General features: G+C 37.7%; 5 long non-coding RNA genes across 7 annotated transcripts; all 5 read left to right on the plus strand.

The window, feature by feature from the left end:
• The first annotated feature begins 615 nt into the window (after nucleotides 1–615).
• Nucleotides 616–1,516, plus strand: LOC110015140 (uncharacterized). The gene is made up of 4 exons (XR_002290255.3): nucleotides 616–767; nucleotides 864–930; nucleotides 1,046–1,111; nucleotides 1,219–1,516. It is a non-coding gene; the product is annotated as an uncharacterized LOC110015140 (long non-coding RNA).
• Nucleotides 1,517–4,951: 3,435 nt separating this feature from the next.
• On the plus strand, nucleotides 4,952–5,686 carry LOC101160534 (uncharacterized). Its single transcript, XR_177310.5, has 4 exons — nucleotides 4,952–5,032; nucleotides 5,145–5,211; nucleotides 5,305–5,355; nucleotides 5,458–5,686. It is a non-coding gene; the product is annotated as an uncharacterized LOC101160534 (long non-coding RNA).
• Nucleotides 5,687–10,419: 4,733 nt separating this feature from the next.
• LOC144994532 (uncharacterized) lies at nucleotides 10,420–11,311 on the plus strand. The gene is made up of 4 exons (XR_013658094.1): nucleotides 10,420–10,540; nucleotides 10,637–10,703; nucleotides 10,819–10,884; nucleotides 10,992–11,311. It is a non-coding gene; the product is annotated as an uncharacterized LOC144994532 (long non-coding RNA).
• A 772-nt stretch (nucleotides 11,312–12,083) lies between these two features.
• Nucleotides 12,084–18,205, plus strand: LOC144994534 (uncharacterized). Of its 2 annotated transcripts, none has more exons than XR_013658098.1 (4): nucleotides 12,084–12,205; nucleotides 17,553–17,619; nucleotides 17,736–17,801; nucleotides 17,909–18,205. It is a non-coding gene; the product is annotated as an uncharacterized LOC144994534 (long non-coding RNA). The 2 variants fall into 2 exon arrangements; XR_013658097.1 differs by lacking the exon at nucleotides 12,084–12,205 and adding an exon at nucleotides 17,360–17,478 and having other exon boundaries at nucleotides 17,909–18,047.
• Nucleotides 18,206–19,020: 815 nt separating this feature from the next.
• On the plus strand, nucleotides 19,021–25,106 carry LOC144994533 (uncharacterized). Of its 2 annotated transcripts, none has more exons than XR_013658096.1 (4): nucleotides 19,021–19,107; nucleotides 24,456–24,522; nucleotides 24,639–24,704; nucleotides 24,812–24,949. It is a non-coding gene; the product is annotated as an uncharacterized LOC144994533 (long non-coding RNA). The 2 variants fall into 2 exon arrangements; XR_013658095.1 differs by lacking the exon at nucleotides 19,021–19,107 and adding an exon at nucleotides 24,263–24,381 and having other exon boundaries at nucleotides 24,812–25,106.
• Nucleotides 25,107–25,361: the final 255 nt, after the last annotated feature.

The raw sequence follows: 25,361 nt of genomic DNA on the forward strand, positions 1-25,361 counted from the left end.
TCTGACCAACATCGTCTGACAACTATTGCATGTTGCCTTTACTCAAGCACACCTGAACAACCCCATCATTAAGAGGCCTTAGAACTGCAGTTTATTAAAGTTTACAGATCTATAATTTCTTCAATTACCTTTGTCCTGAAAATCCTTACTTTGTACTAAGGATTTAGGTGAAATTACAATGATTAAGAAACTCAATTCATGTGTCTTAGTGCTACTTTTAGATTCCAAAATTTGCAAGAAAAATAGTCACATTTAAATATGTGACTATTTGAACCAAATGTTGTCTTTGTAAAAACGGTGGGTTATGTTAAATGTAATGTTTATAGACACCAAATGTGAGAGGAAATTCTACCTGTTAAGAAAATTCCTCCATAAAGGGATAAATTCTTGGCATTATTTAAGACAGAAATATTTTATTATTCCTTGAAAATATAATACACAATCCTAAAACTGAGGTTTTCTAAATTATCATGCTTCTACATCAGCATATTATTATTGAGGAAAGGTGTGAGCCATTAGTGACTGAAGATAATCCATCTGTAAGATTTTACAAATAAGATCTTAATTGTTGGTGCAACAAATCCTTAAAAACTTGTGCAACTTGTGTCCACAATCCTCAGTCACTCCTCTTTCTAGGTAAAGATGTCTTAAAGAGTACAGTTTCTCAACATATCTGATCCAGGGACGGTATAAAAGAAAACATGAACATCCAGAACAGCATCACAAGAACTTTCCTGATCCTCTGCTGAAGCTGCAAAGACTAGACTGTAACTACATTTTAGTATTTTCTGTGTGATGTTGCTGCAGCAGTGATTAACTGACTTTATTTAACCTGGTGATAAAGATTTGACTTTTGTTTCCAGGAGGGAAATCATGCTGAAGTTAGCTCTGGTGCTTGGATGCCTCCTGAGTCTCACTCTGGCTCAACCTGTAAGTCTGATTGTTTCAAACTGTTTCATGGAAAGAAGCTAAAATTGATGATAAAACAAAGGATTTTTCATGACATTAGAAACATAATTTCACTGTTTTTTTGATGTTTCTAAAGATGGAGCATCAGAGATTTGCTCGTTCCAAACATGGGCATCATCACTCTGGGTCGAACTCACATGAGGTGAGTGTTTTCTGTTCTGAGTAAACTTTTAAATGACATCCTGTAACAAAGTCCTGTGAGAGTCGTCTGTTTTAATGTTTAACTTCAATGTTTGTGATTTTATCAAGGCAACCACCACTACTGCAACAACAACTGTTGCAGGAGCAACAACTGTTGCAGGAGCAACAACTACACCATCACTGAGCCAGCTGATTCTGCTCATCCAGCAACTTCTCAACAGAGCAAGATAAAGTCTGACATGGAAAATTGACTTTCAATGAATTGTTGACATTGCTTCTCCTTAGATTTGCTCTTGTGAAAATTCTGTGACACATGTTTTGTTGTTGCTCAGAATGAACATCAATCTGATATTATAGCTGTCTTCAAAATCTCACAACTATAATAAATGTTAAACAGCAAACTGAACTGTCTTGTCTTTTTTTTTACTTTAATGGGTCATTCTGCCAGTTTTTAACAACTGTTTTTTTCAACAACATTTACAGTGGGACAAAACAGTATTTAGTCAGCCACCAACTGTGCAAGATCTCCCACTTAAAAAGATGAGAGGAACCTGTAATTCTCATCATATGTATATGTAAATTATGGAAAATACGTATTTGGTCACCTACAAACAAGCAATATTTCTGGCTCACAGACCTAAAACTTCTGTAAGAGAATACTCTGTCCTTCAGTCGTTACCTGTAGTAATGGCACCTGTTTGAACTGGTTATCTATCTAAAAGACACCTGTCCACAACCTCAAACAGTGACACTCCAAACTCCACAATGGCCGAGACCAGAGAGCTGTCTAAGGACAAAAGTAACTGACCTGCACAGGGCTGGGAAGACAGGGAAGACTGGGAAGAGCAATTATTAGGAAATGGAAGACATACAAGACCACTGATAATCTCCCTTGATCTGGGGCCCCCTGCAAGATCTCACCCCGTGGGGTCAAAATGATCACAAGAACAGTGAGCAAAAATCCCAGAACCACATGGGGGGACCCAGGGAATGATCTACAGAGAGCAGACCAACCAGTAACACCCTACGCCACCACGGGCTCAAATCCTGAAGTGCCAGACGTGTCCCCCTGCTAAAGCAAGAACATGTGTAGGCCCGTCTAAAGAGAGCATTTGGTTGATCCAGAACAGGATTAGGAGAATGTCCTTTGGTCAGATGAAACCAAAGAAGAACTTTTTGGTAAGAACTCTACTCGTCACATTTGGAGGAGAAAGAATGCAGAGTTGCATCCAAAGAAGTGACCAAAACACCTGCTAACGCATGCATGCAAGCCCAGCGAGGATCACCGCTCAGTTAAGATTGCAACGATGCAGTTGTAAAATGCGGGGTCGCTCGGTTAGAATTGCACTTACGCGGTTGTAAGGTTCGCTCACTCTGTTCCTGAATACACTCGCTCAGTTTTCTTTGCGCTCGTTCAATTAATGGCAGCGATGAAACACCATAAACCTCGTGGAAGCAGATGCTTTGACTGAAGGACACACTGGAAGATGACAGGAAGAAAAATAAAACAGGAATAGAAAATTAAAACGCATGACATTTAAACAAATAAAGACAAAAAATACAGTTTAAATAATAAAAAGCTATATGCAAAATGTCTAATAAAAATGTTTATTTTTAAGTTAATTTGAAAGGCATAGAAAAGACAAGCAGCTCTGAGGATCTTCTGCTGGCTGTTGAAGTAAAGAAAACAAGACAAAAATGCTGCGCCATGAAATTTTACCTCAACATCAGTTACTGTAAAAGCATCCTTAAGGATGTAAAAAAAGATCTGATAAGTAAGAAGAAAGACCCATTAAACATTTTAAAAAGTGTAACTCTATCTATTCTGAAGTACATGGACAGGCTAAAAAATGGTTAAAGTAAACAGCGTATATGTGCATAGCGCTTTTCTACCTTCCTCAAAGGCCCAAAGCAGTCACAGTCCCATTCATTCACCCATTCAAAGACACATTCACAACCTGATGGCGGCTCCACTGCCTAACAGTGGTGCCAACCTATAACCACCAGAGACAAGTGGGGTTCAGTGTCTTACCCAAGGGCACTTTGACACATGGGTGGGCAAGGCAGGAATCGAACCTGCAATCTTCCGATCAGAGGGCGAATAAAGGAGTCAAATTTAAACCAGTGTGTAATCTGAGCCGGTTTATTGGTCCTTGTTCACACTGAATTTTTCTACAGCTGAAGTTTTGAAAAGGTCCACCATGTATATGCCTCTACAATAATCCCTTTGTGGAGTACCAGTGTTTTACTTGCTGAGCTTTCTGGCCAACATTGTCTGACAAGTATTGCATGTTGCATTGCTCAAGCCACCTGACAAACCCCATCATTAAATGCAGTCATTAAAATCAAGGTATTTTTGCAGAGTAGCATCTAAAAACACAGGAGTGATGTGTCCTAAGAATCCAGATGTGATCAACTCCGGTATATTGAGAAACTACATCACAAAAATAGAGAAAAAAACAATGCTGACTTCTCATTTAGACAGATTAAAATTGTTCAAATTATTTTAATTGTGTCAAAAATACAGTACAGACTCTCTCCAGAATTACCACAATTATTACTCATTCCTCTTTCTTTATTTCAAAATCAATTGTTTTTGATTGTGGTGGTAAATCCTATAATCCTGTGCAGTTTTTGTCTTTAATCACAAGTACTCTTTGTAAAAAAAGATTTCCAAGTAAATGCAGTTTCTCAACAAGTTTTCTCCTCCAAAGGTTAAAAACAAAAGGTCAAGATTCTAAGCAACATCACAGGTTATTCTCTGATCTTTTTATGAATCTACAAGGACTTGACATTATTTCAGTATTTTCTGTGGTGATGTTAATTTTTTTCTCGCTAATATATCAGGGAAATTCCTAAATACAGAAATTAATTTAAAAAGTGAATTGTTGTATTTTGCCCCCAAAAAACTTACCATTTAACCAATTTAAAATAAACTTTATAACACACATTTTTACACCTATTTATTGAAAGAAAAACTGATAAATGTTAACTATCTGTGTTTTGTTTTTACATAATTGTAATTTTTTCCCCTATTTTTTGTAAAAATTATATTACCGTACTCAACTTTTTCTTGACTCACTTGATGCAGCAACATCCTAAATATAATATTCCTTCTTTTTTCAGAAGAGTTGGTTCTCTAAAGCTGCAATAAAACCAGATAAATATGAATAGATGCTAAAGTAGAAATCCACTCATAATATTAAACTATAAACAGTTATTACGTTACAATGTTACTAATTAGAATTTACATCCAGGCTGGCACAGATGTTTCTCCTCTTTACTAATGGTTTTCTTTGTGAGTGGAGTTTGCATCTCCTCCTGTTGCATGTGTGGGTTTTTTAATAATAGGATCCTCTCACAGTCTGACAAAAATGTTTCACAGGGTGTTTGATGGTGGAAAAGCCAGTTTTGAGTTAATTTATTTGGATGCTTTTCACTATATTTTATCAAATGATTTGCAATTTAAAGCAGAACATTTGCCTAAAATCTCTTATTCAATTGTTTATTTTAATTTCTTGACTGAGGGTAGAATGTTGATGTTGTTTTCTTAGACTTATTTTTCCTCAAAAACTATAAAGTATATAACAACATATTTCTAAATAAGTTAAGGCTAAACCTATTGTGACATACATTAAATTCTGTTATTAAAACAAAGATATATTGCTCAGTAACTTGTGACTGAGCTATATGTTTAAAATCATTGACAACACCGTTGTTTTTCAGTGTGTTTACATGCACGTACAAATCCCCATAATCCTGTGCAGCTTCCATCAGCAATCAGTGTTTTTTTACACAGAATTTACCAGAGAATGCAGTTTCACAACACCTCAGTTTTTCTGATCATATAAAAGAGAAGGTCAGCAGTCAGAGAAGCATCACAACGTTCCAGATCTTCTGCTGAGGAAGCAAAGACACAACAGTAATCACAATTGATTGGTTTCAGTATATTTTGTGATGCTGCAGTGATTTTTTTATTATTATTGAACTTAACATTTTTGATCTGTTGATAAAGTCTCGATGTTTGTTTCCAGGTGTGAAACCATGCTGAAGTTTGCACTTGTCCTTGGATGCCTCTTGAGCCTCACTCTGGCTCAACCTGTAAGTGAGAATGTTTCACATCGTCACATGTCTGGACGCTATGATTTGGTATGCAGAGTAGGATAGACCCTAAAAACTTTGAATTTTCAACAGATGGAGCATCAGAGAGTTGCTCGGTCGAGCTCAAACTCCAACTCAAATGAGGTGAGTGTTTTCAAATCTGATAAATTAGTCCAAAACTGCAACCCTTGCTCTAACAAAGTCCTGAAGGTTTACTTGGATCGACGTTTTTCTGATTGCTTTAAGGCCACAACGACTGCAACAACAGCTTCAACCTCCACTCTGACTCAAATACTTGCTCTCGTCATACAGCGACTTATTGCTGGAAGATAAAGTCTGGGATGGAAGCATACATCAACAAGTGATTAAGAAAACATGTCTACTTCAATGTTTTTGACTTGTTGCTGTCTTGACTGAGTGAAACAACCTTCATGTCTTTACAGATTTAAATAAATGCAGCAAATGAAAATGAAAACAACTGCTTTTCTTTCTTTTCAAATCCTCATCATATCTCTGTATTTCTCAGAAGCCTTTGGTTTTGTTCACCTTAAATGTCTTTTACATATACCCATATGAATAAATGTAATGTATATAGACTAAATAATTTGATCTCCTACTAATAAAACCAGAAACCAACTCAAAGTGGTTTGCAGCTATACTAAAACAAAGATTTGAATGATACAAAGATGCCCTAAACTATCTTTCATCTTGACAGAGTTTTCAATGACATATATAGGTTACCAAAGGAGGAAAATATGCAATATTTGGATTTATCTTCTGCATTGGCTTTAGTAGACCATAAGATTTAATAATCAAAGATTTATAGAACATGCACCCAAACGGGGGTTGACCTGTTTGAGTTCTGTTGTGAGGGGCCATTACACCACACTCTATAGTCAGTAGTAAGATAAGATAAGATAAGATATTCTTTATTGATCCCACATTGGGGAAATTTAATTGTCACAGCAGTTCCAAAAAGCAGAGAAAAGTGACAGCAATGTGCAAAAGTGAGGGGTGTTCCAAAATGTGCAAGTATACAAATACAAAAATGTGCAAAAATAGAAAAAGTAAGTAAGAGCTTATGTACACTATTACGACATAACATATGTTATGCCTAATAATAAAATTAAATAAAAAAGTAAAAACACAGAATATACAGATGAGCTAAGGATGTATGATTACCGGTTTTTACATGCATATTTAAACTGTGACATTGTACAATCTCACAGCTGTTGGGATGAATGACCTGCGGAACCGTTCCTTCCTGCATGGGGGGTGTAACAGTCTGCCACTGAAAGAGCTGTTTAGTGCCTCCACTGTCTGATGTAGTGGGTGAGAGGTGTTGTCCATGATGGATGTTAACTTGGCCAACATCCTCCTTTCACCCACTTCCTCCACAAAGTCCAGTGGGCAGCCCAGGACAAAACTGACCCTCCTGACCAGCTTGTTAAGTCTCTTCCTGTCTCGGTCTGTGCTGCCTGCTCCCCAACAGGCCACGGCGTAGTGGATAACAGAGGCCACCACAGAGTCATAAAATGTCCTTAAGAGAGGCCTGCACACTCCAAAGGACCTCAGTCTCCTCAAACGGTGGAGGCGACTTTGGCCCTTCTAATACAGGGCATCGGTGTTTTGAGTCCAGTCCAGTTTCTTGTTGAGGTGAACACCCAGGTACTTAAAACTGTCCACTACCTCAATGTCCGAGCCCTGGATGCTCATCGGTGTGAATTGTGGTGTTCTCCTCCGGAAATCAATCACCATCTCCTTTGTTTTACTGGTGTTCAAGCACAGGTGATTACGCTCACACAGGTCAGTCAGAGTACAGGTCAGTCCTTGATGACTGACCTGTACTCCACCTCGTTCCCCCCCGACACACAGCCAACAATGGCCGAGTCGTCAGAGAACTTCTGGAGGTGACAACTGCCGGTGTTGTAGGTAAAGTCCGAGGTATGAAGGGTGAAGAGGAACGGTGAGAGCACCGTCCCCTGAGGAGCACCAGTGCTGGAAACCACCACCTCCGACACACAGTTGTGTAGCCTCACATACTGTGGTCTGTTGGTGAGGTAGTCGGTCGTCCATGCAGTCAGTCGTCCGTCCACTCCAGCCCCTTCCAGCTTCTCTCTTAGCAGAGCTGGCCGTATGGTGTTGAAGGTGCTGGAGAAGTCAAAGAACATGACCCTCACAGCGGTTCCGGTGTCCTCCAGATGGATCAACGCCCGGTGCAGCAGGTAGATGACAGCGTCATCCACCCCGATGTTCGGCCTGTAGGCAGACTGCAGTGGGTCCGTTGCGGTGCTGACCACTGAGCGAAGGTGGCTGAGGATGAGTCTCTCCATGGTCTTCATCAGGTGGGAGGTCAGGGCTACTGGTCTGTAATGGTTTGGCTCCTTAGCGTGCGCCATCTTAGGAACCGGAACCACACAGGAGGTCTTCCACAGGGCTGGGACCGTCTCCAGACTCAGGCTCAAGTTGAAGATGTAAGTGACCACCTCACAGAGCTGGTCAGCACAGTCCCTGAGCAGTCCAGGTCCGATGCCGTCTGGACCTGCAGCTTTCCTGGTCTTGAGTCGCCTCAGTTCCCTCCTCACCTGATCAGAAGTGAGGCAAAGGGGGGTGGAGGTGTGGGGCAGAGATGGTACGGCTGTGGATGGGGGTGGTGTGCAGTGATGAGAGTGTTTGGGGGTGGGGGTTGATCAAATAAGTATGTGATCCTTTTCTTATTTTGTTGCTTTGCCCAGCTAAAATGAAACTGTCATGTTGTCCTGTTAATGGTTGGTTTAATTACAACCAATGGGTTTTACATTGTAATGTGCAATAATGATTACTGAAATGTTTAAATTACAATCCATAAGCTATTGATTTTGTTTACTTGATCTGCAATGTGTAGCAATAATTTTCTGGTTTAATGTTATCATGTGTTCTAATGATAATCAATTATTATTACATATCGGTACCGTTACTGTTTACTGAAGTCATGAATGAATGTTTTCTGAAGATCATCAATCATTTCTAGGTACCGGATTTTGTTACTTCAAGAGAATCTATCTACAACCGGATTTAAAACACTGTAAAACTATCAAATGAATGAACTCAGTAGGGGTGGGATTATATAAGCTTGCTTCTTCCCACTCCTCTTCAAGCAATAAATCAAGCTCTACTTATACTTCAGTTAATGATCACTGTATTTAATTAAGCAAATGTTATTTAAGTGACATTTTTGTTTTATTTTCTGTCTTTTTAATCTATGCATTTCATCATTTCTGTAATGAGTTTGATGAATATGTCTAAATTCTTTATTGCTTTGACTACAATGCTTGAAATAAATCAACAAAATCAAATGTGGGCTGGTGTGAAAGTAACCACCTGCTGCTAAACACCAGGAAGAAAAAAGGAGCTGGTTCTGGATTTCAGGAGGTCCTCACCATCACACTCACCGGTGAATATCCAGGGCTCAGACATTGAGATTGTGGACACATTTAGATACCTGGGTGTTGTACTGTTAAACCTGAAAGTCACTGTTTAAAGGAGCCAACTCTTAATTTATTTTCAGGTCATTCAAATCAAATTTATTTCAAATCAAATCAACATTTACATTAAATAAAAAATAAGTCTACACATGACGTGAAGAAGCCTATGCTTATAAGACTCCAATCCCCAAAGGTGGGCAAGTCCGTCCAGGAACATTTCTTAACTTCAGCAACAGCTGTGTAGTAAACCCAGCTTATTGTTGAGCCACTTTCAGGAAAGAGTTGTGCATAAGGTGAGCAAACAAAACTTCAGACTTCAGACTGTTGTGCCTTTGTCACAACTGGCATTATGGGTAAATATGGGCTGTCTGCAGGCAAAGAATTGGCAAAAAGGTGTCATGCTACTTGTTTTAAAATGCATATTTAATATATATTAATCTAAAAAAGTTGTAACTGGTTAATTAGATGAAAAGACATAACATCAACAATTAAATAGTCCATCCAATCTTCATGCTGCTCCTTAAGTATCCACTGTTAAACCAGCCATGACGGAAGAAACATTCTTGTTGCAGCTAAAAGGATGACAAAAGAGAGAGATTCAGGGTGCTGCATCAACACCGGCCACATGCATACTTTGTTTAGAAGGACAGACATTTTTTCTCTATGCTCTGTTTACCAGTCATTCATTCTCTCCACACAGCTTCCTGGTCAACTTACTTTGCACTAATAGGGGGCAGGTTAACCTTCTGAATTCTGACAAACTCCAGCTGCTTTCTTGGTTTGCCAGACCTTTTTACCCCTCCTTTTCTTCATGTGTTCAATACTTATTCCCTTTGCCATTTCACTTTATTACACATAACTTCATTTATGGACATAAATGTTTGGATTTCTTTCTATGTGTGCATTACTTGGGTTGATGCCGACATCTGGTGAAAATTTCGTATCAATAGCTCGATTAGAAATATGTTTTTTGAGAGAAATGTTGACGTGTTCAATACTTATTTTCCCCGCTGTATGTACAGACAGGGCAGACAAGACACAGGTGAACACGATCAGGGCAGATGGGGACCAAGGAAGTACAACTCAAGACAACACAAGACAGGAACCCTTACAAAATAAAGCAGGAAACAGAACCAAACAAGACAGAACAGGAACTAAAGCAAAAACCAAGACAAAACAAACTCAAACCATGACAGTGTGGCTGCTTCTCAAAGCTTGCAGATCTAAAATTTCTTCCATTGCTTTTGTCCGGAAAATTCTTACTTTGTACTATTGAATTAGGTGAAATCAAGAAACTCAACTCATGTGTCATAGTGCTACTTTTATATTCCAAAATTTGTAAGAAAAATCACATTCAAATATGTGAACATTTGAACCAAATGTAATCTATGAAAAAACAGTATGTCATGTTGAATGTAATGTTTTATAGACACCAAATGTGAGAGAAAATTCCTCCATAAAGGGATAAATTCTTGGAAACTGGGCATTATTTAAGACAGAAATATTTTATTATTCCTTGAAAATATAATACGCAATGCTAAAACTGAGTTTTTTTTTTGGATTATTATGCTTCTACATCAGCATATTATTAATGAGGAAAGGTGTGAGCCATTAGTGACTGAAAATAATCCATTTGTATGATCTTATAGAAATAATATCTTTATTGGTGGTGCAACAAATCCTTTAAAGCTTGTGCAACTTGTGTCCACAATCCTCAGTCACTCCTCTTTCTAGGTAAAGATGTCTTAAAGAGTACAGTTTCTCAACACATCTGATCCAGGGAAGGTATAAAAGAAAACATGAACATCAAGAACAGCATCACAAGAACTTTCCTGATCTTCTGCTGAAGCTGCAAAGACTAGACTGTAACTACATTTCAGTATTTTCTGTGTGATGTCGCTGAAGCAGTGATTAACTGACTTTATTTAACCTGATGATAAAGATTTGACTTTTGTTTCCAGGAGGGAAATCATGCTGAAGTTAGCTCTGGTGCTTGGATGCCTCCTGAGTCTCACTCTGGCTCAACCTGTAAGTCTGATTGTTTCAAACTGTTTCATGGAAAGTAGCTAAAATTTATGATAAAACAAAGGATTTTTCATGACAATAGACAGATAATTACATTGTTTTCTTGATGTTTCTACAGATGGAGCATCAGAGATTTGCTCGTTCCAAACATGGGCATCATCACTCTGGGTCGAACTCACATGAGGTGAGTGTTTTCTGTTCTGAGTAAACTTTTAAATAACATCCTGTAACAAAGTCCTGTGAGAGTCGTCTGTTTTAATGTTTAACTTCAATGTTTGTGATTTTATCAAGGCAACCACCACTACTGCAACAACAACTGTTGCAGGAGCAACAACTGTTGCAGGAGCAACAACTGTTGCAGGAGCAACAACTACACCATCACTGAGCCAGCTGATTCTGCTCATCCAGCAACTTCTCAACAGAGCAAGATAAAGTCTGACATGGAAAATTAACTTTCAATGGATTGTTGACATTGCTTCTCCTAAGATTTGCTCTTGTGAGAATCCTGTGAGACAAATATTTTTTGTTGTTGCTCAGAATGAACATCAATCTGATATTATAGCTGTCTTCAAAATCTCACAACTATAATAAATGTTAATCAGCAAACTGAATTGTCTTTTCTTTTTTTTTTTACTTTAATGGGTCATTCTGCCAGTTTTTAACAACTGTTTTTTTTAACAACATTTACAGTGGGAAAAAATACTATTTAGTCAGCCACCAATTGTGCAAGTTCTCCCACTTAAAAAGATGAGAGGAACCTGTAATTTTCACCATATGTATTCTTCAACTATGAGATAGAAAAGGAGAAAAGAAAATCCAGAAAAAATACATTGTCTGATTTTTAAAGAATTTATTTGTAAATTATGGAAAATAAGTATTTGGTCACCTGCAAACAAGTAAGATTTCTGGCTCGCACAGACCTAAAACGTCTTCTGTAAGAGAATACTCTGTCCTTCAGTCGTGACCTGTAGTAATGGCACCTGTTTGAACTGGTTATTTATCTAAAAGACACCTGTCCACAACCTCAAACAGTGACACTCCAAACTCCACAATGGCCGAGACCAGAGAGCTGTCTAAGGACAAAAGTAACCAAATTATTGCCCTGCACAGGGCTGGGAAGACTGAATCTGCAACAGGTAAGCATCTGGGTGTGAAGAAATCATCTGTGGGAGCAATTATTAAAAAATGGAAGACATACTAGACCACTGATAATCTCCCTTGATCTATGGCCCCGTGCAAGGTCTCACCCCGTGGGGTCAAAATGAAGAAAAGAACAGTGAGCAAAAATCCTAGAACCACATGTGGGGACCTAGGAAATGATCTACAGAGAGCAGACCAACCAGTAACACTCTACGCCACCACGGGCTCAAATCCTGCAGTGCCAGATGTGTCCCCCTGCTAAAGCAAGAACATGTGTAGGCCCGTCTAAAGAGAGCATTTGGTTGATCCAGAACAGGATTAGGGGAATGTCCTTTGGTCAGATGAAACCAGAGAAGAACTTTTTGGTAAGAACTCTACTCATCATATTTGGAGGAGAAAGAATGCAGAGTTGCATCCAAAGAACGTTCAGTATTTACTTTTGCTGGTACTTGTAAAACGGAAGTATCATCACACAGTTTTTTCTGTTGTCCCGTAAAAAGTGTCAGCAAGAACCAACAACATTTATGGCGTTTATAACATCTATGCTCATAGGACTCCTGTATGATTCCCACACAAACTACACTCTGTGTAATTTCCTCATTTCTAAAAGTCACGCTGCACACTAGAGAACAGCACTAACAGACTACTTGTGCACTCCAAAGGATTTGGAGGTGTTGAAAACATTTAAAAAACGTACGACAAACCAGCGTCTCACCAAGTTCACTCTTACCTTCACTTGTGTATTGCACAAATAGTTTTAGTATGACCTGTAGCCAGTGACGTGCGGTGGGATTAACGGCTGGTGAGGCACTGACGTCATCAGTCAGATTTACAAACATATGAACCATACTGAGAAACTTCCCTGAATCAGTTCTTCATCTTTTATACTTTTGTAAATTTTCCCGTGAATTTTGGAACCAATTAGAATGCTTTGTAAACAGCAAATTAAACTGTAACATTGTTTTAAATTTGAAACAAATAGTCGCATATTTTAATTCGGATGTTAAAAAAGTAGAAAAAAGTATTAATTTGTTACTTCTCGATTCCAAATTTTACATTCATAAGTGCAGAATAAAAATAAAAATAAATAAATAAATAAATAAAATAAAAAAAAACAACTCCCAATTTCACCATATTTAAGATCGAGTTGCTCCAGTTTTACGACTATATTAAAAAAAATTAACACACCCAAAACAAGTAAGACTGAAACAATTTGTGCTTTTTTGTTTGATAAGTAATCCCCTCTAAGAAAACTTTGTATTGTAAATATTATTATTATCTTGTAATCCCCTTTTATATATTTTAAGATACTTTATTTGTCTATCAGCAAATTCTATTTTGGATATATTTCTGATAATTTTATTTTATATTTTTTACTTGAGATGATTCAATAAGTTTGGATTGATGACATTGACTACCACTGCTGATGCTATCTGATTCATTCATTGATGCTGGATTTTGTATGTTAATACTTTGTTCAATAAAGTTGGAAAAAAAACATACTGAGTAACTTATTCACCATTTGATTGACAACAGTTAACGTGTTTTGTTTAAAATATCATTTCAACATGTTTTTTTTTCATATACAAACTGCAGCATAGAAAAAGCACAAACCTTATTTTCGTCTTACCTTTACTTGTAAATAAAACCATATGCCGCTCCTTCTGAAGAAAATGACTTGCCGCTTGCTATCACTTCTTCTAGTATTTTTTAGCGTCATAATCTCAGGGCTCACCGGCGCCCCCTATCATGAGGCACGAGAATGTCTGGCCTCACCCAGCGGCTTTTTTGCCGGCGTTTAGCGCTCAGCACAAGAAACACGTCCCTCACATACAGTTATTTATAAAAACAAACACTGTACATCATATACATCTGCTAAATCATGTAAACTCAGCTCATATAGTACAAGTGACTGAACCGACACACAGAGAGACAGCAGTACCGTCTGACTGCATAGGTATTGCGCAATCCAAGGTGAGGCTCAGCGGGCTGGTGCCTCATCGCACGTCACTTAGTATCTGAACGGCAAATGCGGATATTCAGCGATTTTCAAAAGAAAAAACACCCAAAAATGTTACATTTAAATGCAAAATGACTGCAAAGCACAAATTACTGATTAAATATAATAATTTAATTTATTTTTTCTCTTTTCTTCCCATAATGACAGGTGAGGCACAGCCTCACCTGCCTCTCCTGACTGCACGTCACTGCCTGTAGCCCGGAGAACAAAAAGTTGCTTGATTATTTGTACTCAATGGTTCAGTGAGTGCTGTATGACTTTGTCATTTGTGCCCATAAATGTTTGGCCAATTTTTTGCCCGCAGACAGCCCATAGCCACCCGTAGATGCAGTTCTGACTTACACTTTCCTTTATTTTTGTTTGTTTGTTTTTCAAGGCAACCTCCACTACAGCTGTAATTTCTGCAGGTGCAACAGCTACGTCATCACTGAGGAAGCTATATCTGCTCATTCACCAACTTCTAAATTATGCAAACTAAAGTCTCACATGGAACCACTAAAAAACTGTTTTTTTTTTACTAAATAAAAATAAAGTTACTAAACTTGTTAATTTTAAAATCCTTGATGTCTTCAGGAAAATCGTGAATAAAAATATTGATTGAAAATGAACAATGTGTTTTTTGCCACCCCCAAAAAACACAACATAAAACATAACATAAAACAATTCTTATCAATTAAAATTGTTTTAAATTTTTACATAAATATTTAGACCTTTCTCAAAATTCCAAAAGGAAATTTTAAATGGAAATGTTAGGTTTGGAGTCGCTGGACCCAAAAATGCAGACAGGGACTTAGTTTGATTTAGTGAATTTTATTGTAGGATGAAAAGGGGTTTGGCTTTGGATCTTTGGCGTTGGTCTTTGTGTTCTTTGATGTTGGCTTTGGTTTTTTTGGTTTTGGTTCTTGGTTCTTTGGGTTTTGTTCTTTGGGGTTGGTTGTGAGTCCTTGTGGCTTTGGTTCTGGTGGCTTCTGTTCTGGTGACTTTGGTTCTGGAGGCTTTGGTTTTTGGTGGTTTTGGTTCTGGAGACTTTGGCGTGGGCTTTGGCGTGGGCTTTGGCGTGGGCTTTGGCGTGGGTGTAGGCTTCGGCGTAGGCTTCGGCTCGGATCGGTGAGCCCTTCATGAAAGCAGACGAACCAACAAAGGCTCGAGGGCGAGATGGACTAAAATAGGTTCACTGATTGGATGCTGAACAGCTGTGAGAGACCGGATCCTCAAGCAGGTGTGCGAGGACGACCCCGACACCTGACAGGAAAACACATTTTAGGGAAATTATTTTGGAAGAGCAACTAGAAATATCATCTATGCAGGTTGTCATAGAACTGTAAATTTTACATACATTTTCTAAAGCATAATGACATTTTTTTTCTTGGCACACTTGATGCAGGAATATCCCAAAAAAGGTTCTTCTTTATCCTAAAAGGTGGTCCTCTAAAACTTCAGTGGAAGCAAATGCTGCTGTAGAAATATCCACTTCTAACATTTGAGAAGGCAAAAATTAAAAAACAAACAACCAAGTGAGCTGATATCTGTTTCACTCAGTAATTTGACACTGGTTTATAAAATTGACAGGAAATAAATGAATTTTAGTTTACTATAATAGCAGGTACCAATCAAATCTTTTCTGCAGCTTTATGAAGTGACCAATAACTCATTTTGTGACCCGTGAAAAAACAGATGACTAGACTTTTTAACCAGAATAGCTAAATATGGAGAATTGTCATCAGTTTTTACTAAACAACAGCCTGGCACAGTATTTGGCCCCGTCACTGCAGGTTTCTCCAGCCTGGTTATTTTCTAGGTGGAGTTAACATTTGTGGGTTTTCAACACCGACCCCTTGTTTTTTTTAAAAAATGTTTGATATGGTGATGGAGTTGGTAGAATTACCTCTAAATGTTTTAGAGCCAGTTTTGTGAGACTCAATTTGGATGCTTTTCACCATATTTCTGTTGATAGATTTGTAGATCTGGAGCACATTCAAGCAGCCGTAAGTGTATTTTTAATGTATTTTTTTATTTACTTGCTTGACTGATAATAGCTTATCGTTGTTGCTTTTCTCTTTTCTGTAATGAATTGTTCCTCAAAAGCTTTAAAGTCCATAGTAAATATTTCTTTTTGGCAAGAAGGTGTCATGCTTCTAGTTTTAAAAATGCATATTTAATATATATTAATCTAAAAAAGTTGTAACTGGTTAATAAGATGAAAAGACATAAAATCAACAATTAAATATTCCATCCAGTCTTCATGCTGCTCCTTAAGTATCCACTGTTAAACCAGCCATGACGGAAAAAACATTCTTGTTGCAGCTAAAAGGATGACATAAGAGAGAGCTTCAGGGTGCTGCATCAACACCGGCCACATGCATACTTTGATCAGGAGGACAGACCATTTTTCTCTATGCTCTGTTTAGCAATCATTCATTCTCTCCACACAGCTTCCCGGTCAACTCTGGCGCCCCCTCTGTGTGGCTGCTGCCTCCCATTTCACCAGGCTTGCGTTGCGTTCTCAGCATTGCCAGTCAGCTTTCAGCTCTCTCTTGGCTACCTCCCGTCTTCTGGTGCACTGTCCACCTTCAGTTCTCTGTTTGTGCAGCCCGCCCACAGTAAGTCTCAGGTGCTGTCAGTCCAAGTCCTGTACCTGCTCAGAGCTCCATTTCAGTTATAGTTAGGGGTCCTTTCCAACGGCGTCCAGTACAAAGCAACCATTAACATGTGGTGGAAAACAAACCTTTGGCCTACAAAACATCCAAGAAATAAAAGAAAGCAGCACATAACCTAAAGAACTGAAGTCACACTGAAACATAAGGACCAGCAGCAAATTATTATTGCAACAAATCCGGCAGACCTGAGACACCTGTAACAAGATAAATGGAAAAATAAATCCACCTAATGAAAAAAATGCACATAATACACAGCTAAAGAATGTATTACTCATTTTAAGTTTCTAAAAGCTTGCATATCTATCATTTCTTCCATTGCTTTTGTTCTGAAAACCCTTACTTTTTACTATTGAATTAGGTGAAATCAAGAAACTCAACTCATGTGTCATAGTGCTACTTTTAGATTCCAAAATTTGTAAGAAAAATAGTCACATTCAAATATGTGACCATTTGAACCAAATGTAATCTATGTAAAAACAGTACGTTATGTTGAATGTAATGTTTTATAGACACCAAATGTGAGAGGAAATTCTACCTGTTAAGTAAGTTCATCCATAAAGGGAAAAATTCTAGGGAACTGGCCATTATTTAAGACATAAATATTTGAATATTCCTTGATTATATAATACACAATGCTAAAACTGAGTTTTTTTTTGATTATTATGCCTCTACATCAGCATATTATTAATGAGGAAAGGTGTGAGCCATTAGTGACTAAAAAGAATCAATTTGCATGATCTTATAGAAATAAGATCTTTATTGGTGATGCAACCATTCCTTTAAAACTTGTGCAACTTGTGTCCACAATCATCAGTCACTCCTCTTTCTAGGTAAAGATGTCTTAAAGTGTACAGTTTCTCAACACATCTGATCCAGAGAAGGTATAAAAGAAAACATGAATATCCAGAACAGCATCACAAGAACTTTCCTGATCTTCTGCTGACGCTGCAAAGACTTGACTGTAACTACATTTCAGTATTTTCTGTGTGATGTTGCTGCAGCACCTGATGATAAAGATTTGACTTTTGTTTCCAGGAGGGAAATCATGCTGAAGTTAGCTCTGGTGCTGGGATGCCTCCTGAGTCTCACTCTGGCTCAACCTGTAAGTCTGATTGTTTCAAACTGTTTCATGGAAAGTAGCTAAAATTTGTGATAAAACAAAGGATTTTTCATGACATTAGAAACATAATTACCTTGTTTTCTTGATTTTTTTTACAGATGGAGCATCAGAGATTTGCTCGTTCCAAACATGGGCATCATCACTCTGGGTCGAACTCACATGAGGTGAGTGTTTTCTGTTCTGAGTAAACTTTTAAATAACATCCTGTAACAAAGTCCTGTGAGAGTCGTCTGTTTTAATGTTTAACTTCAATGTTTGTGATTTTATCAAGGCAACCACCACTACTGCAACAACAACTGTTGCAGGAGCAACAACTGTTGCAGGAGCAACAACTACACCATCACTGAGCCAGCTGATTCTGCTCATCCAGCAACTTCTCAACAGAGCAAGATAAAGTCTGACATGGAAAATTAACTTTCAATGGATTGTTGACATTGCTTCTCCTAAGATTTGCTCTTGTGAGAATCCTGTGAGACAAATATTTTTTGTTGTTGCTCAGAATGAACATCAATCTGATATTATAGCTGTCTTCAAAATCTCACAACTATAATAAATGTTAATCAGCAAATTGAATTGTCTTTTCTTTTTTTTTTTACGTTAATGGGTCATTCTGCCAGTTTTTAACAACTGTTTTTTTTAACAACATTTAGAGTGGGACAAAATAGTATTTAGTCAGCCACCAATTGAGGAAGTTCTCCCACTTAAAAAGATGAGAGGAACCTGTAATTTTCACCATATGTATTCTTCAACTATGAGATAGAAAAGGAGAAAAGAAAATCCAGAAAAATTACATTGTCTGATTTTTAAAGAATTTATTTGTAAATTATGGTGGAAAATAAGTATTTGGTCACCTGCAAACAAGTAAGATTTCTGGCTCGCACAGACCTAAAACTTCTTCTGTAAGAGAATACTCTGTCCTTCAGTAGTTACCTGTAGTAATGGCACCTGTTTGAACTGGTTATTTATCTAAAAGACACCTGTCCACAACCTCAAACAGTGACACTCCAAACTCCACTATGGCTGAGACCAGAGAGCTGTCTAAGGACAAAAGTAACCAAATTATTGCCCTGCACAGGGCTGGGAAGACTGAATCTGCAACAGGTAAGCATCTGGGTGTGAAGAAATCATCTGTGGGAGCAATTATTAAAAAATGGAAGACATACTAGACCACTGATAATCTCCCTTGATCTATGGCCCCGTGCAAGGTCTCACCCCGTGGGGTCAAAATGAAGAAAAGAACAGTGAGCAAAAATCCTAGAACCACATGTGGGGACCTAGGAAATGATCTACAGAGAGCAGACCAACCAGTAACACTCTACGCCACCACGGGCTCAAATCCTGCAGTGCCAGATGTGTCCCCCTGCTAAAGCAAGAACATGTGTAGGCCCGTCTAAAGAGAGCATTTGGTTGATCCAGAACAGGATTAGGGGAATGTCCTTTGGTCAGATGAAACCAGAGAAGAACTTTTTGGTAAGAACTCTACTCATCATATTTGGAGGAGAAAGAATGCAGAGTTGCATCCAAAGAACGTTCAGTATTTACTTTTGCTGGTACTTGTAAAACGGAAGTATCATCACACAGTTTTTTCTGTTGTCCCGTAAAAAGTGTCAGCAAGAACCAACAACATTTATGGCGTTTATAACATCTATGCTCATAGGACTCCTGTATGATTCCCACACAAACTACACTCTGTGTAATTTCCTCATTTCTAAAAGTCACGCTGCACACTAGAGAACAGCACTAACAGACTACTTGTGCACTCCAAAGGATTTGGAGGTGTTGAAAACATTTAAAAAACGTACGACAAACCAGCGTCTCACCAAGTTCACTCTTACCTTCACTTGTGTATTGCACAAATAGTTTTAGTATGACCTGTAGCCAGTGACGTGCGGTGGGATTAACGGCTGGTGAGGCACTGACGTCATCAGTCAGATTTACAAACATATGAACCATACTGAGAAACTTCCCTGAATCAGTTCTTCATCTTTTATACTTTTGTAAATTTTCCCGTGAATTTTGGAACCAATTAGAATGCTTTGTAAACAGCAAATTAAACTGTAACATTGTTTTAAATTTGAAACAAATAGTCGCATATTTTAATTCGGATGTTAAAAAAGTAGAAAAAAGTATTAATTTGTTACTTCTCGATTCCAAATTTTACATTCATAAGTGCAGAATAAAAATAAAAATAAATAAATAAATAAATAAAATAAAAAAAAACAACTCCCAATTTCACCATATTTAAGATCGAGTTGCTCCAGTTTTACGACTATATTAAAAAAAATTAACACACCCAAAACAAGTAAGACTGAAACAATTTGTGCTTTTTTGTTTGATAAGTAATCCCCTCTAAGAAAACTTTGTATTGTAAATATTATTATTATCTTGTAATCCCCTTTTATATATTTTAAGATACTTTATTTGTCTATCAGCAAATTCTATTTTGGATATATTTCTGATAATTTTATTTTATATTTTTTACTTGAGATGATTCAATAAGTTTGGATTGATGACATTGACTACCACTGCTGATGCTATCTGATTCATTCATTGATGCTGGATTTTGTATGTTAATACTTTGTTCAATAAAGTTGGAAAAAAAACATACTGAGTAACTTATTCACCATTTGATTGACAACAGTTAACGTGTTTTGTTTAAAATATCATTTCAACATGTTTTTTTTTCATATACAAACTGCAGCATAGAAAAAGCACAAACCTTATTTTCGTCTTACCTTTACTTGTAAATAAAACCATATGCCGCTCCTTCTGAAGAAAATGACTTGCCGCTTGCTATCACTTCTTCTAGTATTTTTTAGCGTCATAATCTCAGGGCTCACCGGCGCCCCCTATCATGAGGCACGAGAATGTCTGGCCTCACCCAGCGGCTTTTTTGCCGGCGTTTAGCGCTCAGCACAAGAAACACGTCCCTCACATACAGTTATTTATAAAAACAAACACTGTACATCATATACATCTGCTAAATCATGTAAACTCAGCTCATATAGTACAAGTGACTGAACCGACACACAGAGAGACAGCAGTACCGTCTGACTGCATAGGTATTGCGCAATCCAAGGTGAGGCTCAGCGGGCTGGTGCCTCATCGCACGTCACTTAGTATCTGAACGGCAAATGCGGATATTCAGCGATTTTCAAAAGAAAAAACACCCAAAAATGTTACATTTAAATGCAAAATGACTGCAAAGCACAAATTACTGATTAAATATAATAATTTAATTTATTTTTTCTCTTTTCTTCCCATAATGACAGGTGAGGCACAGCCTCACCTGCCTCTCCTGACTGCACGTCACTGCCTGTAGCCCGGAGAACAAAAAGTTGCTTGATTATTTGTACTCAATGGTTCAGTGAGTGCTGTATGACTTTGTCATTTGTGCCCATAAATGTTTGGCCAATTTTTTGCCCGCAGACAGCCCATAGCCACCCGTAGATGCAGTTCTGACTTACACTTTCCTTTATTTTTGTTTGTTTGTTTTTCAAGGCAACCTCCACTACAGCTGTAATTTCTGCAGGTGCAACAGCTACGTCATCACTGAGGAAGCTATATCTGCTCATTCACCAACTTCTAAATTATGCAAACTAAAGTCTCACATGGAACCACTAAAAAACTGTTTTTTTTTTTACTAAATAAAAATAAAGTTACTAAACTTGTTAATTTTAAAATCCTTGATGTCTTCAGGAAAATCGTGAATAAAAATATTGATTGAAAATGAACAATGTGTTTTTTGCCACCCCCAAAAAACACAACATAAAACATAACATAAAACAATTCTTATCAATTAAAATTGTTTTAAATTTTTACATAAATATTTAGACCTTTCTCAAAATTCCAAAAGGAAATTTTAAATGGAAATGTTAGGTTTGGAGTCGCTGGACCCAAAAATGCAGACAGGGACTTAGTTTGATTTAGTGAATTTTATTGTAGGATGAAAAGGGGTTTGGCTTTGGATCTTTGGCGTTGGTCTTTGTGTTCTTTGATGTTGGCTTTGGTTTTTTTGGTTTTGGTTCTTGGTTCTTTGGGTTTTGTTCTTTGGGGTTGGTTGTGAGTCCTTGTGGCTTTGGTTCTGGTGGCTTCTGTTCTGGTGACTTTGGTTCTGGAGGCTTTGGTTTTTGGTGGTTTTGGTTCTGGAGACTTTGGCGTGGGCTTTGGCGTGGGCTTTGGCGTGGGCTTTGGCGTGGGTGTAGGCTTCGGCGTAGGCTTCGGCTCGGATCGGTGAGCCCTTCATGAAAGCAGACGAACCAACAAAGGCTCGAGGGCGAGATGGACTAAAATAGGTTCACTGATTGGATGCTGAACAGCTGTGAGAGACCGGATCCTCAAGCAGGTGTGCGAGGACGACCCCGACACCTGACAGGAAAACACATTTTAGGGAAATTATTTTGGAAGAGCAACTAGAAATATCATCTATGCAGGTTGTCATAGAACTGTAAATTTTACATACATTTTCTAAAGCATAATGACATTTTTTTTCTTGGCACACTTGATGCAGGAATATCCCAAAAAAGGTTCTTCTTTATCCTAAAAGGTGGTCCTCTAAAACTTCAGTGGAAGCAAATGCTGCTGTAGAAATATCCACTTCTAACATTTGAGAAGGCAAAAATTAAAAAACAAACAACCAAGTGAGCTGATATCTGTTTCACTCAGTAATTTGACACTGGTTTATAAAATTGACAGGAAATAAATGAATTTTAGTTTACTATAATAGCAGGTACCAATCAAATCTTTTCTGCAGCTTTATGAAGTGACCAATAACTCATTTTGTGACCCGTGAAAAAACAGATGACTAGACTTTTTAACCAGAATAGCTAAATATGGAGAATTGTCATCAGTTTTTACTAAACAACAGCCTGGCACAGTATTTGGCCCCGTCACTGCAGGTTTCTCCAGCCTGGTTATTTTCTAGGTGGAGTTAACATTTGTGGGTTTTCAACACCGACCCCTTGTTTTTTTTAAAAAATGTTTGATATGGTGATGGAGTTGGTAGAATTACCTCTAAATGTTTTAGAGCCAGTTTTGTGAGACTCAATTTGGATGCTTTTCACCATATTTCTGTTGATAGATTTGTAGATCTGGAGCACATTCAAGCAGCCGTAAGTGTATTTTTAATGTATTTTTTTATTTACTTGCTTGACTGATAATAGCTTATCGTTGTTGCTTTTCTCTTTTCTGTAATGAATTGTTCCTCAAAAGCTTTAAAGTCCATAGTAAATATTTCTTTTTGGCAAGAAGGTGTCATGCTTCTAGTTTTAAAAATGCATATTTAATATATATTAATCTAAAAAAGTTGTAACTGGTTAATAAGATGAAAAGACATAAAATCAACAATTAAATATTCCATCCAGTCTTCATGCTGCTCCTTAAGTATCCACTGTTAAACCAGCCATGACGGAAAAAACATTCTTGTTGCAGCTAAAAGGATGACATAAGAGAGAGCTTCAGGGTGCTGCATCAACACCGGCCACATGCATACTTTGATCAGGAGGACAGACCATTTTTCTCTATGCTCTGTTTAGCAATCATTCATTCTCTCCACACAGCTTCCCGGTCAACTCTGGCGCCCCCTCTGTGTGGCTGCTGCCTCCCATTTCACCAGGCTTGCGTTGCGTTCTCAGCATTGCCAGTCAGCTTTCAGCTCTCTCTTGGCTACCTCCCGTCTTCTGGTGCACTGTCCACCTTCAGTTCTCTGTTTGTGCAGCCCGCCCACAGTAAGTCTCAGGTGCTGTCAGTCCAAGTCCTGTACCTGCTCAGAGCTCCATTTCAGTTATAGTTAGGGGTCCTTTCCAACGGCGTCCAGTACAAAGCAACCATTAACATGTGGTGGAAAACAAACCTTTGGCCTACAAAACATCCAAGAAATAAAAGAAAGCAGCACATAACCTAAAGAACTGAAGTCACACTGAAACATAAGGACCAGCAGCAAATTATTATTGCAACAAATCCGGCAGACCTGAGACACCTGTAACAAGATAAATGGAAAAATAAATCCACCTAATGAAAAAAATGCACATAATACACAGCTAAAGAATGTATTACTCATTTTAAGTTTCTAAAAGCTTGCATATCTATCATTTCTTCCATTGCTTTTGTTCTGAAAACCCTTACTTTTTACTATTGAATTAGGTGAAATCAAGAAACTCAACTCATGTGTCATAGTGCTACTTTTAGATTCCAAAATTTGTAAGAAAAATAGTCACATTCAAATATGTGACCATTTGAACCAAATGTAATCTATGTAAAAACAGTACGTTATGTTGAATGTAATGTTTTATAGACACCAAATGTGAGAGGAAATTCTACCTGTTAAGTAAGTTCATCCATAAAGGGAAAAATTCTAGGGAACTGGCCATTATTTAAGACATAAATATTTGAATATTCCTTGATTATATAATACACAATTCTAAAACTGAGTTTTTTTTTGATTATTATGCCTCTACATCAGCATATTATTAATGAGGAAAGGTGTGAGCCATTAGTGACTAAAAAGAATCAATTTGCATGATCTTATAGAAATAAGATCTTTATTGGTGATGCAACCATTCCTTTAAAACTTGTGCAACTTGTGTCCACAATCATCAGTCACTCCTCTTTCTAGGTAAAGATGTCTTAAAGTGTACAGTTTCTCAACACATCTGATCCAGAGAAGGTATAAAAGAAAACATGAATATCCAGAACAGCATCACAAGAACTTTCCTGATCTTCTGCTGACGCTGCAAAGACTTGACTGTAACTACATTTCAGTATTTTCTGTGTGATGTTGCTGCAGCACCTGATGATAAAGATTTGACTTTTGTTTCCAGGAGGGAAATCATGCTGAAGTTAGCTCTGGTGCTGGGATGCCTCCTGAGTCTCACTCTGGCTCAACCTGTAAGTCTGATTGTTTCAAACTGTTTCATGGAAAGTAGCTAAAATTTGTGATAAAACAAAGGATTTTTCATGACATTAGAAACATAATTACCTTGTTTTCTTGATTTTTTTTACAGATGGAGCATCAGAGATTTGCTCGTTCCAAACATGGGCATCATCACTCTGGGTCGAACTCACATGAGGTGAGTGTTTTCTGTTCTGAGTAAACTTTTAAATAACATCCTGTAACAAAGTCCTGTGAGAGTCGTCTGTTTTAATGTTTAACTTCAATGTTTGTGATTTTATCAAGGCAACCACCACTACTGCAACAACAACTGTTGCAGGAGCAACAACTGTTGCAGGAGCAACAACTACACCATCACTGAGCCAGCTGATTCTGCTCATCCAGCAACTTCTCAACAGAGCAAGATAAAGTCTGACATGGAAAATTGACTTTCAATGAATTGTTGACATTGCTTCTCCTAAGATTTGCTCTTGTGAGAATCGTGTGAGACAAATATTTTTTGTTGTTGCTCAGAATGAACATCAATCTGATATTATAGCTGTCTTCAAAATCTCACAACTATAATAAATGTTAATCAGCAAATTGAATTGTCTTTTCTTTTTTTTTTTACGTTAATGGGTCATTCTGCCAGTTTTTAACAACTGTTTTTTTTAACAACATTTAGAGTGGGACAAAATAGTATTTAGTCAGCCACCAATTGAGGAAGTTCTCCCACTTAAAAAGATGAGAGGAACCTGTAATTTTCACCATATGTATTCTTCAACTATGAGATAGAAAAGGAGAAAAGAAAATCCAGAAAAATTACATTGTCTGATTTTTAAAGAATTTATTTGTA

This window comes from Oryzias latipes, chromosome 1 (genome assembly GCF_053564925.1).
Source record: "Oryzias latipes strain Hd-rR chromosome 1, Olatipes_Hd-rR_3.1".
Classification (NCBI taxonomy): domain Eukaryota; kingdom Metazoa; phylum Chordata; class Actinopteri; order Beloniformes; family Adrianichthyidae; genus Oryzias; species Oryzias latipes.